Source organism: Neltuma alba, unplaced genomic scaffold (assembly GCF_004799145.2).
Source record: "Neltuma alba isolate B1F8T4 unplaced genomic scaffold, ASM479914v2 tig00011313_pilon, whole genome shotgun sequence".
Classification (NCBI taxonomy): Eukaryota; Viridiplantae; Streptophyta; class Magnoliopsida; order Fabales; family Fabaceae; genus Neltuma; species Neltuma alba.
This window is the reverse complement of record NW_021636021.1, coordinates 52,007-65,459: the sequence shown is the minus strand read 5'-3', so window position 1 is coordinate 65,459 and position 13,453 is coordinate 52,007. Positions and strand designations below refer to the sequence as shown.

Below are 13,453 nucleotides of genomic sequence, written 5' to 3'. Positions count from 1 at the left end.
TAACAAAATAGCACCAACTACTAGACTCCATTAAACCATCAAGCCAGTCAGGAAATCAAGCTATAACACCCAACAACAAAGCTCTCCTAAGCGGCATTATCTCGGTGAAGGTTGGGTTCCAGAAAACCTTTGTTGCATTCGCATAGTTCTTGAGGCAGAACTTCCCTATAGGATGGAAGATCAGATGAGGAGAATAATGAGTGGCATAAAGTCATTATATTAAATTGTATGAGCTAAAGGAACATGTGATCTTTCATCGTACCGTGCTGCCTATTCACCACTGCATAGTTGATCAGAGCGACAAGTTTATGCATTCTTTTCAAAGGCAGATAACTCTTCCATGCCTCATCAGTAGAGTCACTGAAAAGAACACACCGTACCATATCTCCCCTGATTTAACCAAAACAGAAAGAGAAGGGTAAAATCCCATAATGGTTAAAATTGATGCATAGGAATTCACATGATTTTAACTTACTGAGGGTCTCTTATGACAAATGTCATAACACGTGTTAGCACGCCCCTGACTCTAGCCCATTTAATCTTCTCGATGCTGACTAACAGTCCAAACACATCTGAATCATGATGGACATATAATCAGTTGCTTAGGAGTAAAATGTGATTATACATCACATGAAATGTTCCATATCAGAAGATGTCGTACCTCTCACTTTGCAACCAGGAGATGAATCCCTACGTATGGCCTCCATAAACCAGATCTTGAAACAATGGAGAGGGAATACGAAATTTCGCTCCTACACTAATGTGTTATGAAGGACAACTATATGATGCTTCGAATGGATACCCCCACCACCAAGACCAACAGAGAAGTATTGAATCAAGTAAACCTGTCCCTCGATGATGAGGTTACAAAAGTGATCTATCAGCTCATCCCCATCGATCCTAAGAAGCATCCTAGTTTGCTGCAGCAAAATAATATAAATGGGATGAACAAAGATGTGCACATACGTGGAGTAGTAAAATACATGGACTTATTACCATAGATGCAATACCTATTCGTCGAACACTATCATATCTAGAGAGATTAGCTTCTTCGGATATCCCAAGTCCCTCTCAGTAACATCATACTCAGTCCTAGTGAACACCTTGTCGACCTTCACCACAACTTTCCAGGTCTCCACAGAAGGTGCCAATTCATCGAGCCTGTGAAACTCAAAAGCCATGAATATGAGACAGGAGATAAATACGAATGACAAAATGCTAAGAAATAAGATGTGGGAGAAGGTAGTGCTATATATTATATGGGCATGGGACACCCAACCTGTTGATAGCCTTCCTACTTGTACAATAGGATTTCAAGAAGAGGAAGCAGCAACTCATGATTCACCCATGCGTTGAAAAAAGGGAGATGAAAAAACAATCACACTGGCATAAGAAATAGATGCCCATGCACAGAGCCCAATGAAGCTAGAACTGTTTATATGAATAGTATATTTATTAGAGAAGCCGACTTAGGCAAACGGCTTGAGCACGTATTTTTTAGATCATACATCTTTAAGATATATAGATGTAGATACTAACTCTGTGAGAGGAGCCGTGTAGCATTTCCAAATGGCTCAGCTGCTACTGTTTAGATGAATAGTAATATAGAGCATACATTAGTTATATAGATTTGATAGTTATCTTACATAATATTTTGTGCCATATAACCAAGAAGCTTTAGTGGCCTAATAATCATATATCTTTTTGAAAATCTTAAACCAATATTTGCCCAAAAATCTTTTTGAACTCCCACAAACACAAAGCTTCCAGCTTCGTCTGAGAACATGTAATTTTTTTTATTTTCCCTATTTAATTGGTTTGAGAAAATACCAGATGTGACTAATTAAATGTGTGCGTATTTACAACCTGAGGAAAAAATTATATTGGTAGAAAATTGAATTATTGATGAGTCATGGCTAATGATTTTTTTTTTTTCAATTGCGTCAAAGTAGAGCCCACAATTAACCATACCTCCATAGGTTTTTCTTCTGGGGGCAAAACTGTAACCCCATATAGTAAATCAACTCTTTGCAAATATGGGACATGTTTGCTTTTGTTTTTCCCCCCTTTTTTTTTCCTTGTTTTCAACAAGAGGTTTATAAAAAAATTTTAAAATAAATTTTTAGAATAAAATAAAAAAATGTTTGGATAATTATTTTTAAAAATCAAATTTAAAACAAAAAATTAAAAAAATCACATTTGGCAAGGCAACAGGTAAGAAGAGAAAAGAAGTTTCTCCAATTTGTTAAAATAAAAACAAGAAAACATCTAAAAATTGTTTTTATTTTTTAATTTTTAAAAACTTATTATTGTTTTTTTTTGCCCATGACATGTAATAGCTCAGCAATTTCCTAGAATGCTCTTTTAGCATAGTTTCAAGAGAAAATGACATTAAGGTCCCACCCAAGGAAATATACTACAAAACAGTCCCCTAAAATCTAATGATGAATCACAAGTCCCATAGGGACTTAACTGCAATAATAAGGATGTTAAAAAGACATTATTGCCTAGCAGTGTAGAAGGAAAGGGCGCTCATATTTTCTACACGATCTGAAGTTGTTGCTAATAGGAGACAAGAGCTGGAAAAAGAAGGAAATAGCCATTGATAAAACATCTTTCTCGTCACTATTAGTGAACTTCAAAGAGTTTCCATTTCAATCTCTCCAAACTTTTAGGTTTTGAAACTTTCTTCCCCTCCTCTTCTCTGCATTTTGCTTGACAGATTGTGTTTGGGTATTGGAATTTAGAAATTCGTTTTTGCATTTAGGTATTGCAAAGTTTTGTTTTTTGTCTAATATGAACAAGATACTCAATAAAAAAAGTTGTGCTTTTGTTTGGTGTGGGTTGGTGATTTGAGTTGGGGTTTCATTGTAGGTGGATAGAATAATGATGGGTGCTCTGTTTTTTGTTACATTATGGGTGGTTTTGCTCTGTTTTAGCATTGTTTAGTGTGAAAGGTTGAAGAAGATGAAGGTTGGTGTGGGTGAAAACCTTTCCTGTGAAATGGGATATTATGTTGTCAATAAAGCTGTGAAAGTTGTCAATGGATGCCACGACAGTTGTCAATTGTGCTGCTTCACTTGTCAATAACAGCTGGATGACTGTTGATGCAGGTTTATATTAATGACAGCCAGTATGTCTGGGAAGCATCACACCGTCAAACCATGTAAGAACCCAAATACCAACTGAGAGTATATTGAAATCAGTTATTTTTTGTATATAGATGTGAAAGGAATATTTTGTAAATGAGTATGAAGGGATTTTTTTGTAAATGGATACATACCAACAGTTACTTTGGTAATTACATGCAACCCTATGTTTTTTTTTAATGGGTTGTGAAATATGTGTAATTCCATGTATATAAAGATGTAAATGAAAGTTGGCTATAAACTAATATGTTAGATTCTACTGTCATTTGAGTTGTAATTATTGCACCTTGCATTGTCAATAGACCTGTTTTGACTTGTGACTGATTGCAGTATGACTTGTCAATTAATCTGCTGATGTGAGTTATCTAAAATATGAATTCAAGTTACATAATATTGACATATCATATGATATTTTCAATTACTTGACATATTTCGTTTTGGTTATAATGTCGTATATAATCATTATTAAAAGCCTATTATTGCTGATATAAAATTATAAAATGAATTATCAATAACTACATCATCACTTGTCAATATGGCACTGTGACTTGTCAATGGTGGAATCAAGAACATAGAATTTCATCCAAGCATCACAGTGGACTTATCCAGGCATCACAGTGCCTATTACAGAATGCCTCTCTGTCTTTTTTGCTTCAAAGGCCATGGTGGATTGCTCTAGGCATCACGGTGAATTGAGGATTATTAGACTTGTCAACAAATGCACTGTGACTTGTCAAATTTTGAAAAATTGTCATCCAATTAACATATCTTCTGATTGATATTTATATTGTAGGTTACATATAACTTACTTGAATATTTGAAATAAACAACAACTTCAATTTTGAAAACTTCCACATCATTACAAAAAAAAAAAAGATTAGTTTTAAAGAATTGGTGATATTGTATGATTTTGTATAGCATTATGTAATGTAAAGGCATATTTTTTTGAAATTTATATTAGCATGTAAATTAACAACTAATAGTGTAATGAGTAACAAGTGATGAAGGGTGTATTGATAATAAAAGGTGTAGATAATGACAACTAATTATGCATCAAAATGTAATATAGAACCAACTTTCATTTACAACTTCATACACATATAATTACATTGATTTCACAACACATTAAAAAAAATACAATTGCATGTATCTAATATCAAACTAATTATTTGTATGCATTGTAGGGGTAAGCAAAACCGAACCGGAATCGAAAACCGAACCGAACCGAACTCAATTCGGTTATTTCGGTTCGGTTATTTTGGTTATTATTATTTTTTCGGTTATTTTATTCGGGTACTTCGATTATCGGTGCTCGGTTCGGTGTCCTAAAAAATAATTCGGTTAGTACCAAAATAACCGAATTTGAAAGAATTTTTTTTTTAATATTTCTCTCCTGGTTAGCTGGTCTCCACTCTCCCTAGTCCCCACGGGCACGGCCCACCTCCTCTTATTATTTTCATTTCACTCCATCTCTATCCAATCCAGTGATCCACTCTAATAGTCCACCAGTCCGTGACCCACACAGCCCAAAGTTCAGCTCCGCCTCCAATGCTCCATGGCTCCACCTTCAGGCTTCAGTTCACCAGTCCATGACTCACTCAGTCGCTCCCTGCCTCCCTCTCTTCCAGTCTTCTAGACTCTCGAACTCCCATCTCCTCTCAGCTCCAGTGCTCCAGAGTCCACGGCTCCACCTTCACGGCCTCATGCTCACATCGTCATTCACAGTTTCACACTCACTCACTCAGTCGCTCCCTCTCTTCCAAACTCTCGGACTCCCATCTCCTCTCAACTCTCAAGCCCTAAGACTCACAGTCACAGGTCGATAGTGGATTGTCTTCTCAACGGCTCCCTTTATCCTCGGAAGTTCTGATCTACACTCCTTGGGTTAGCCGTCGCCGTCGCTGTCGCAAGGTTCAGAGTTTCCTTCATCGATCGGTCATCGCAAATCGCCACAATCTCCTGGAGCTGTGGAGCATCACATTACAGTCAGCCGGTTGCCACTCAACTCACTCTCGCCACCGGTTTTCATATAAGCTCGCAGAGTCGCCGTCGCAAGGTTCTAGTTTACTGATTATATGTGTTATTAATTTATTAATTAATCAAGCATAGCTTTTGAAAATATGGTACCATCGATGTGCTTAAATTATTGGGCTCCTCCTTGTGGTTCTGTCTTTGATTGCATACGGTTATCCTTGTGGTTGTGTCTTTGGCTACTATATTGTTGGTTCCCTGCTGCAATGACAAGAGATGTAATTATGTAAAGGCGTTTCTCTGCCTCTGGTACATTGAAATTTTGGTGACACAGCATTTTTTTTAATCGATGATTCAAATTTAGATGTTAAAATGGCAAAACCGAAACGTACAAAAGTTAGATGTTTAAATGGATGGGAAACAGTGGGGGAAATGAGTGAGGGGAGAAGGGTCAACCGGTCAAGTCATGTTTAGTGTTAGGTGAATAAGCTCAAGCGTGTTAAAACAAAAGAGAGGCTTCGATTTATTATTTCACGTTTGTCATCTCCTCTCAGTCTCATGTAGCCATCATGCACACAAGCCTTCAATTTATTATTTCATAACGGTTTGATGATGCAGTAGAGAAAATTCTGTAACATGTTCCACTTTGATGATGGTGTAACTAATATTTTTTTAAAAAAAAATAGATGTCTTCTCATGGTGAAACTATGGGTGATGCTCAAGCTGGGGATGATGATACTACTCAAACAACCAAGCCTTCAATGCCTATAGCAAGTGGGACTACAAAAAGAAAAACCATGAAACCAAGATCAAAGGTTTGGGAGCATTTCACCAAATTTGTGAATGAGAGAGGTGAAACTAGAGGTAAGTGCAACTATTGTGAAAAAGATCTTGCATGTGATTCAAAAGCTAATGGAACTACTGCACTTAACAACCATTTGAATGCTTGTAAATTGAAGCCCCCTCCTGAAGAACTTGTGCAATCTCACTTGAACTTTAATGTAGATGACAAAATGGGTCTTACTAATTGGAAATTTGATCAAGATGCCATTAGGAAAGCCTTATCATGCATGATAATTACTGATGAATTGCCTTTCAAGTTTGTTGATGGGGATGGGTTTAGGCAATTTATGGAAATTGCTCAACCTAGGTTTAAAATTCCATCAAGATGGACTGTTGCTCGTGATTGTTTTGGGATTTACATTGATGAAAAAGTTAAATTTAAAGACTATTTATTGCATAAGAGGTAAAGGGTTTGCCTCACCACTGACACTTGGACTTCCATTCAAAGAATCAATTATATGTGTGTTACTGCTCATTTTATAGATGATGCATGGACATTGAGAAAGAGGATTTTAAATTTCATTCCTATTTCTAGTCATAAGGGGAAGGATATTGGAATAGAAATGGAAAAATGTCTACTTGAATGGGGAATTGAAAGGGTGCTCACAATTACCGTGGACAATGCTAGTTCTAATGATGTCATGGTTCAATATTTAGAACAAAAAATTGTGAATTGGGGTCACTCAATTATGAAATGTCAATTCTTGCATATGAGATGTGTTGCACACATAATCAATTTGATTGTTACTGATGTGTTGAAAGAAATAGGGAGTTCTGTGAAAAAAGTTAGAGAAGCTGTTCGTTTTATCAGACAATCACCCCTTAAGATGAGAAAGTTTAAAGAGAGTTGTGTGGATGAAAAGATTCAAAGTAAGCAAATATTATGCTTAGATGTCCCTACTCGGTGGAACTCTACCTATTTGATGTTAGAGACTGCTCAAAAATTTGAGGCAGCCTTTAAAAGGTTTGAGGATAAAGATCCTTATTGTCGATTTGATCTTCAAGATGAAGAGGGGGTGCCTGAGTCTGATGATTGGAAGAATGTTAGGAGGATGATTATGATGTTGGGTCATTTTTATGAGCTTACTGTGCGGATATCTGGTTCTTTATTTGTAACATCTAATACTTTTTTCCGTGAAATTTATAAGCTATATCGGTTTTTGGATGAGTGGACAAAATGTGATGTTTGGGAGTTGGCTTCCATGGCAAACAGAATGAAAGAGAAATTTGATAAGTATTAGGGAGATCCTATGAAGATGAATTAACTTCTTTACATTGCTGCTGTTCTTGATCCTCGATATAAATTAGATTGGGTGCAATTTGCTCTGTGTAAAATGCACACAAGTGCAATTGGTACAAGTTTGGGGAAGCATGTTAAAGAGCTTTTAATTTCTTTGTATAATGAATACAAACACACTTTTTCCCCCTTAACCCAATCTGAAAAGGAGCCATTGCATAGCACACAAGATAATTGTGATGAAGATGATGATCCTGCTATGAAAGTTAGAAAATTGCTTGATATTGAGGAACAAGAGTTCATGAATGAGCATCTTGGTGGAAGAACTAGCAGAACTGAGGTTGATAGATATTTGAATGAAGAAATTGAGGTTAATAAAGATAATTTTGATATTTTAGGTTGGTGGAAGCTAAATGGTCCTAGATTTCCTATTCTTTCTCTAGTGGCAAGAGATGTTTTGGCTATTCCAATTTCTACGGTTGCATCAGAGTCTACATTCAGTACTGGAGGACGAGTTCTAGATTCATTTAGGAGCTCTTTAACTCCTAAAACTATGCAATCTCTAATTTGTGCTCAAGATTGGCTTAGACGCTCAATTCAACATGTTGTAGAAGAAGGGAATGATGATATCCAAAAGATAGAACTTGGTAATATTTTATTTTTACTTAAAACATTATAAGAATAATATAATACTTGATTTATTATGATATATGAAGTCTAATTTTGTTTTTCTTTGTGTAGATTTGCAAAAAAATTGCATTGGAGGCAACCGTTGATATACTATAGGTGCAACAGGGAAAAAACTTAGGAGTAAACAAATATTGTGCTTAATTTGTTTGTTTTTTCTTTAACTCTAAAGTTGTGCACTCTCTAATTTTCTTGTTTAATTGTAGCTGTTGGTGAATGTCTTCCTCCTCATATCAATGGTTTTTGCTCTCAGATGGTGGTTCTTCTTGTTCATTGAGAGTCATGAAGTGTGCTTTTTTGTCAGATCCTCAAGCACCTGCACTGCGCCCATTTTCATATTCATGGCATGTTATGGTGTTTTCAAATTTCAAGGATATTAAATTTGTTGTTGGTTAATGTCTTTCTCAGATCGCTTAGGTTCATTTTCCTTCCAGTGTATGTACAATTCCGTGATGTTATGGTGTTGTTAAATTTGTTGTTGGTGTCTTGGTGAATGTTCAAATCGCTTGGGCCTTAGGTTCATTTTTTTTCAACCATATTTACAATTCTGTGGATGTTATGGACTTATGGTGTTTTTAAGGATATTAAATTTGCAACTTGTCATTGACTTTTTAATAATTATTCTGTTTCACAATATATGTAGTGTGTAATCTGATATATTTGATTTTGGAATTTAAAACTTTTATTATATCTTTCAAATATCCAAATTCTTTGTACAAAAAGAGCCTAAAAAATCATTATTTCCCACTATTTGGACTTCTTCTACATAATGGGCCGGAATAGTACTTAGAAAAAAAAAAGCCCAATAAAGGGCCCAATAACCGAATAAGCCCACTAACCGAACCGAATATATTTTGGTTATTTCGGTTTGGTTAGTTCACTATGTTCAGTTTCGATTCGGTTTCTTCATCGTGATCATTTCGGTTATTCGGTTATTTCGGTTATTGAGACTAACCGAACCGATTAACCGTTTGCTCTGCCCTAATGCATTGTAATATTTACAAAAAAAAAAGTCACTTTTATTTACAAAAAATTCTTTTGTCATTATTTGTCTAGGTTTAAAGTAGCTTTTCTTTTTATCATGTTTCTTCTTTTGCTTTATGTGGTGCCCACCCTTCTTCATTGCCTCTTCTTTCCCTTTTTATAACCTCTACGAATGAGTTAAGGGCACATAAGGTTATGAATTTTGTGTCAAGAATTTAACAATATCATTTAATATAAATCTGCACAACACAGGTATCATTGACAAGTCAAGAAGCTATATTGACAATTATCACAGCCCATATTGACAACATATTTTCCTGTTTCGTAGTGAGAATTTTTAGCCACATCAACCTTTGTCTTCCTCATCAATTCCCACCAAACCATGCCTAGATAGAGCAAGCTCACCTTCAATCCCCCACAATATACCCCAAAAAAAAAAAAATCCATCATCACCCTACCCACTTATAATAAAACCCCAACTTAAATGACCAAGCACACACCAAACCAAAAACACAAAAGAATTTTGCCAATGGCTGATATGGGTGGAGTGGATGAGATTTTAAAATGGGAATAGGAAAAAAACATAATGAAGTTTGGGTTTTTTCTTTTTTACTTTCAGTGTATAGAGTGGTGACTCTCAGACTGAAAAATAGGACAACTTTAATTTACTTTGGGTGCATCTCACTAGAGACATAGAAGTCTTTTTACACTTTACTAAATTGCACTCCAATCCCTTTGAGACTTCAGATTCATTACCAAGTTTTCTGGATGAAATTCTATGTTGTTGATTCCCTCATTGACAAGTCATAGTGCCATCGTCAACAAGTCACATTGCCATTGTTGACAAGTGATGAGATAATTATTGATAATTCATTTTATAATTTTATATCAGTAATAATAGGCTTTTAATAATGATTATATACAACATTATAACCAAAATGTAATATGTCAAGGTAATTGAAAATATCATATGATATGTCAATATTATGTAAATTGAATTCAAATTTTAGATAACTCACATCAGTAAATTAATTGACAAGTCATACTGCAATCAATGACAAGCCAAAACAGGTTTATTGACAATGCAATGTGCAATAATTACAATTCAAATGACAGTAGAATCTAACATATCAGTTTATAGCTAACTTTCATTTACATCTTTATATACATAGAATTATACATATTTCACAACCCATTAAAAAAAAACATAAGGTTGCATGTAATTACCAAACTAATTGTTGGTGTGTATCCATTTACAAAAAAAATCCCTTTACACTCATTTACAAAATATTCATTTCACATCCATATACAAAAAATAACTGATTTCAATGCATTCTCAGTTGGTATTTGGGTTCTTGTATGGTTTGACGGTGTGATGCTTCCCAGACATATTGGCCGTCATTAATGTAAACCTACATCAACAATCATCCATCTATTATTGACAAGTGAAGCAGTACAATTGACAACTGTCCCGGCATCCATTGACAATCTTCACAGCTTATATTGACAACATAATATCCCATTTCATAGGAAAGGTTTTCACCCATACCAACCTTCATCTTCTTCAACCTTTCACACTAAACCATGCTAAAATAGAGGAAAACCACCCATAATGTAACAAAAAACAGAGCACCCATCATTATTCTACCCAGCTACAATGAAACCCCAACTTAAATCACCAACCCACACCAAACAAAAGCACAACTTTTTTTATTGAGTATCTTGTTCATATTAGACAAAAAACAAAAGCTTTGCAATACCTAAAGGCAAAAACAAATTTCTAAATTCCAATACCCAAACACAATCTGTCAAGCAAAATGCAGAGAAGAGGAGGGGAATAAAGTTTCAAAACCTCAAAGTTTGGAGAGATTGAAATGGAAACTCTTTGGAGTAGTGTGAAAAAGATGTTTTATCAATGGCTATTTCCTTCTTTTTCCAGCTCTTCTCTCCCATTAGCAAAAACTTCAGATCGTGCAGAAAATATGAGCGCCCTTTCCTTCTACACTGCTAGACAATAATGTCTTTTTAACATCCTTATTATTGCAGTTAAGTCCCTATGGGACTTGTGATTCATCATCAGATTTCAGGGGACTGTTTTGTAGTATATTTCCTTGTGTGGGACCTTAGTGTCATTTTCCCTAGTTTTAATTCCCTACAAGCCACGCTTCTCTTACTTTTCCACACCACAAACACTACAAGTATCGTCCTTCTATTCTTTCAAATCATCCACATCAACATTATGACTTCTGTTAAACAAGTTTCTCTTCTCTTCCTACCTCTCTTGTTTATTTCTTCCTTCCTTTCCAGGTCCTACGCTGCCGGAATCGCCACCTACTGGGGCCAACACGGCGAGGAAGGCTCCCTTGCCGACACCTGTAAGACCGCAAACTACCGATTCATCAACATCGCTTTCTTGTCCACCTTTGGCAGTGGCCGAACCCCTAAACTTAACCTTGGCAGCCATTACGATCTGGATGACAACACCTGCACCGTTTTTAGCTCCCAAATCAAAGCTTGCCAAGCCAAAGGCATCAAAGTGCTTCTCTCCCTCGGCGGTGACTCACCAAACTACTCTCAACTCCACCGATGAGGCCAACTAGCTTGCTAACTATCTCTGGACCAACTTCCTCGGAGGAAGTTCCGGCTCGCGGCCCCTAGGCGACGCTGTTTTGGACAGCATCGACTTCGACATAGAGGCCGGCGGTAATGGACAACAGTACTGGGGTGATCTAGCCAGAACTCTGAAGGGGTTGAAGCAGCAGTTGATTCTCCCCGCCGCCCGGCAATGTCATTTCCCAGATGGCCACTTGAGTGATGCGATCAACACTGGCTTGTTCAACTACATCTGGGTTCAGTTCCACAACAACCGTGATTGCCAATATAATGATGGAAACAATGGACGGCGGTGAAAGCCGAGAAGGTGTTCTTGGGCATTCCGGTGATGGAGGCGGCCGCCCAAAGTGGCGGGTTTATTCCAACTAATGTGATGATTTCTTAGGTTCTTCCGGCAATCAAGACGGCTACGAAGTGCGGCGGAGTCATGATCTGGGACAGGTCGTTTGATCTCAAAAGTGGATATAGTGTCGCCATTAAGGGTTCGATAAATTAAGAAAGTATTTTGCTTTGGTATGAGTGACGTGGCAGATTTGTAGTGTTTGTTCATACGTATTATTGGACCATGATGAGGGGAATAAAAACGTAATCAAGTGAGTTTTAAATAAATAATTATAGAGTTTCAATTTCAACTTTCTTCTCAGTCTGATTATTAACGCGTCGTTACTTGGTTACAAGTTAGGGGTGATGTAATAATTAAATAAACATTTAATAAGAAATAATTATAAGTTCTAATTATTAACATAATAACATCACTATATACAAAAATTTTAAAGTAAAAAAAATATAAAAATACAAAAATACATATTTGACAGCTTTTTTCTTTTTAACTTAATTTTTCTTTTCATTTTATGTTGTAAAGATAACATCTGTTTTTATTTTTTTTGGACTCAAGATGGTGGCTTTGGACTCGTTAAACCAGAATCTGTACGCTGATTCACAATGCAGTCAGATACCTCATATCAATGTCTTTTTTTTGGGCCTGAGATATCAATATATATAGTACACACACACACACATATATGCGTGTAGTCTTGTCACAACCAAAAATAAAAACTAATTCAATAACAACAAAACACGTATATAGAGACTGGCAATTGAATATTCTACCAAAGTTTTGGTATAGAGAGAAATGAGGAAAAATTTTGGGTAGGGCTGCACATGAAACCAGGTAACCTAGTCCAACCCGGTCTCACCTGGTCCAATTTTTGAAACAATCCAAAAAGCCCGATGAGATTCAGGCTAGACCCGGTCTGGCCCGAAGATCGGGTATGATCGGGTTACAAGTAGACATGTTGGACTGATAACCCGGTCCTACCCGGTGATTTTTTGTGAGATATAAAAAAAAGCTGCATAGGCCCATATTATAGTTTCTTTGCTTCTTTTTTTTCCCTAACAAGTCCATTTCTGATTTAGGCCCATGTTGAAGTCTTTTTTTTTTCCAGATCCAATTATGATTTCCCTTGTGGCCTTCCTGTAAAACCCTTTAACCCAAAACATTATAAACTCGTCATAAAATCACTACTATGGTAGAAAAGGAAAGCTGTTAAAATGAACTACCATAGTAGAAAAAAATTTCATAACTTTAGAAATTAACATTCAAACTCGAGTCAAACGCAAACTCCGTTGCATGCAACTAAAAATCATTCATTAACATCCACTGGGCCTCCGAGCCTCCGACCCGGGTAACAACAGACATCACATCAGCCCATTCAAATGGTTTCCAACAAAATAAATCAGAGTTTCATAAGACACTAGAAATAGCCTCCGGCCAACCAAAATAAGGAGATAACATTCTCTCCAGTTTACGACAAGGCCCGGTAATCAAAATATTTCAAAAGGGATCCTAAATGTGGCAATATATACTAGCCATACATATACAAGGGCTAGAAGCCTAAAGCTAACCAAGCTCAAGCCTCTGCGTCTCTTCCCGATGGCACACACCTGGAACCTTCACCTGGAAACATTG

General features: G+C 36.3%; 1 pseudogene; it reads left to right on the top strand.

The window, feature by feature from the left end:
• Positions 1-11,110: 11,110 nt before the first annotated feature.
• Positions 11,111-12,476, top strand: LOC114711754 (acidic endochitinase-like; annotated as a pseudogene).
• The last annotated feature ends 977 nt before the right edge of the window (positions 12,477-13,453 follow it).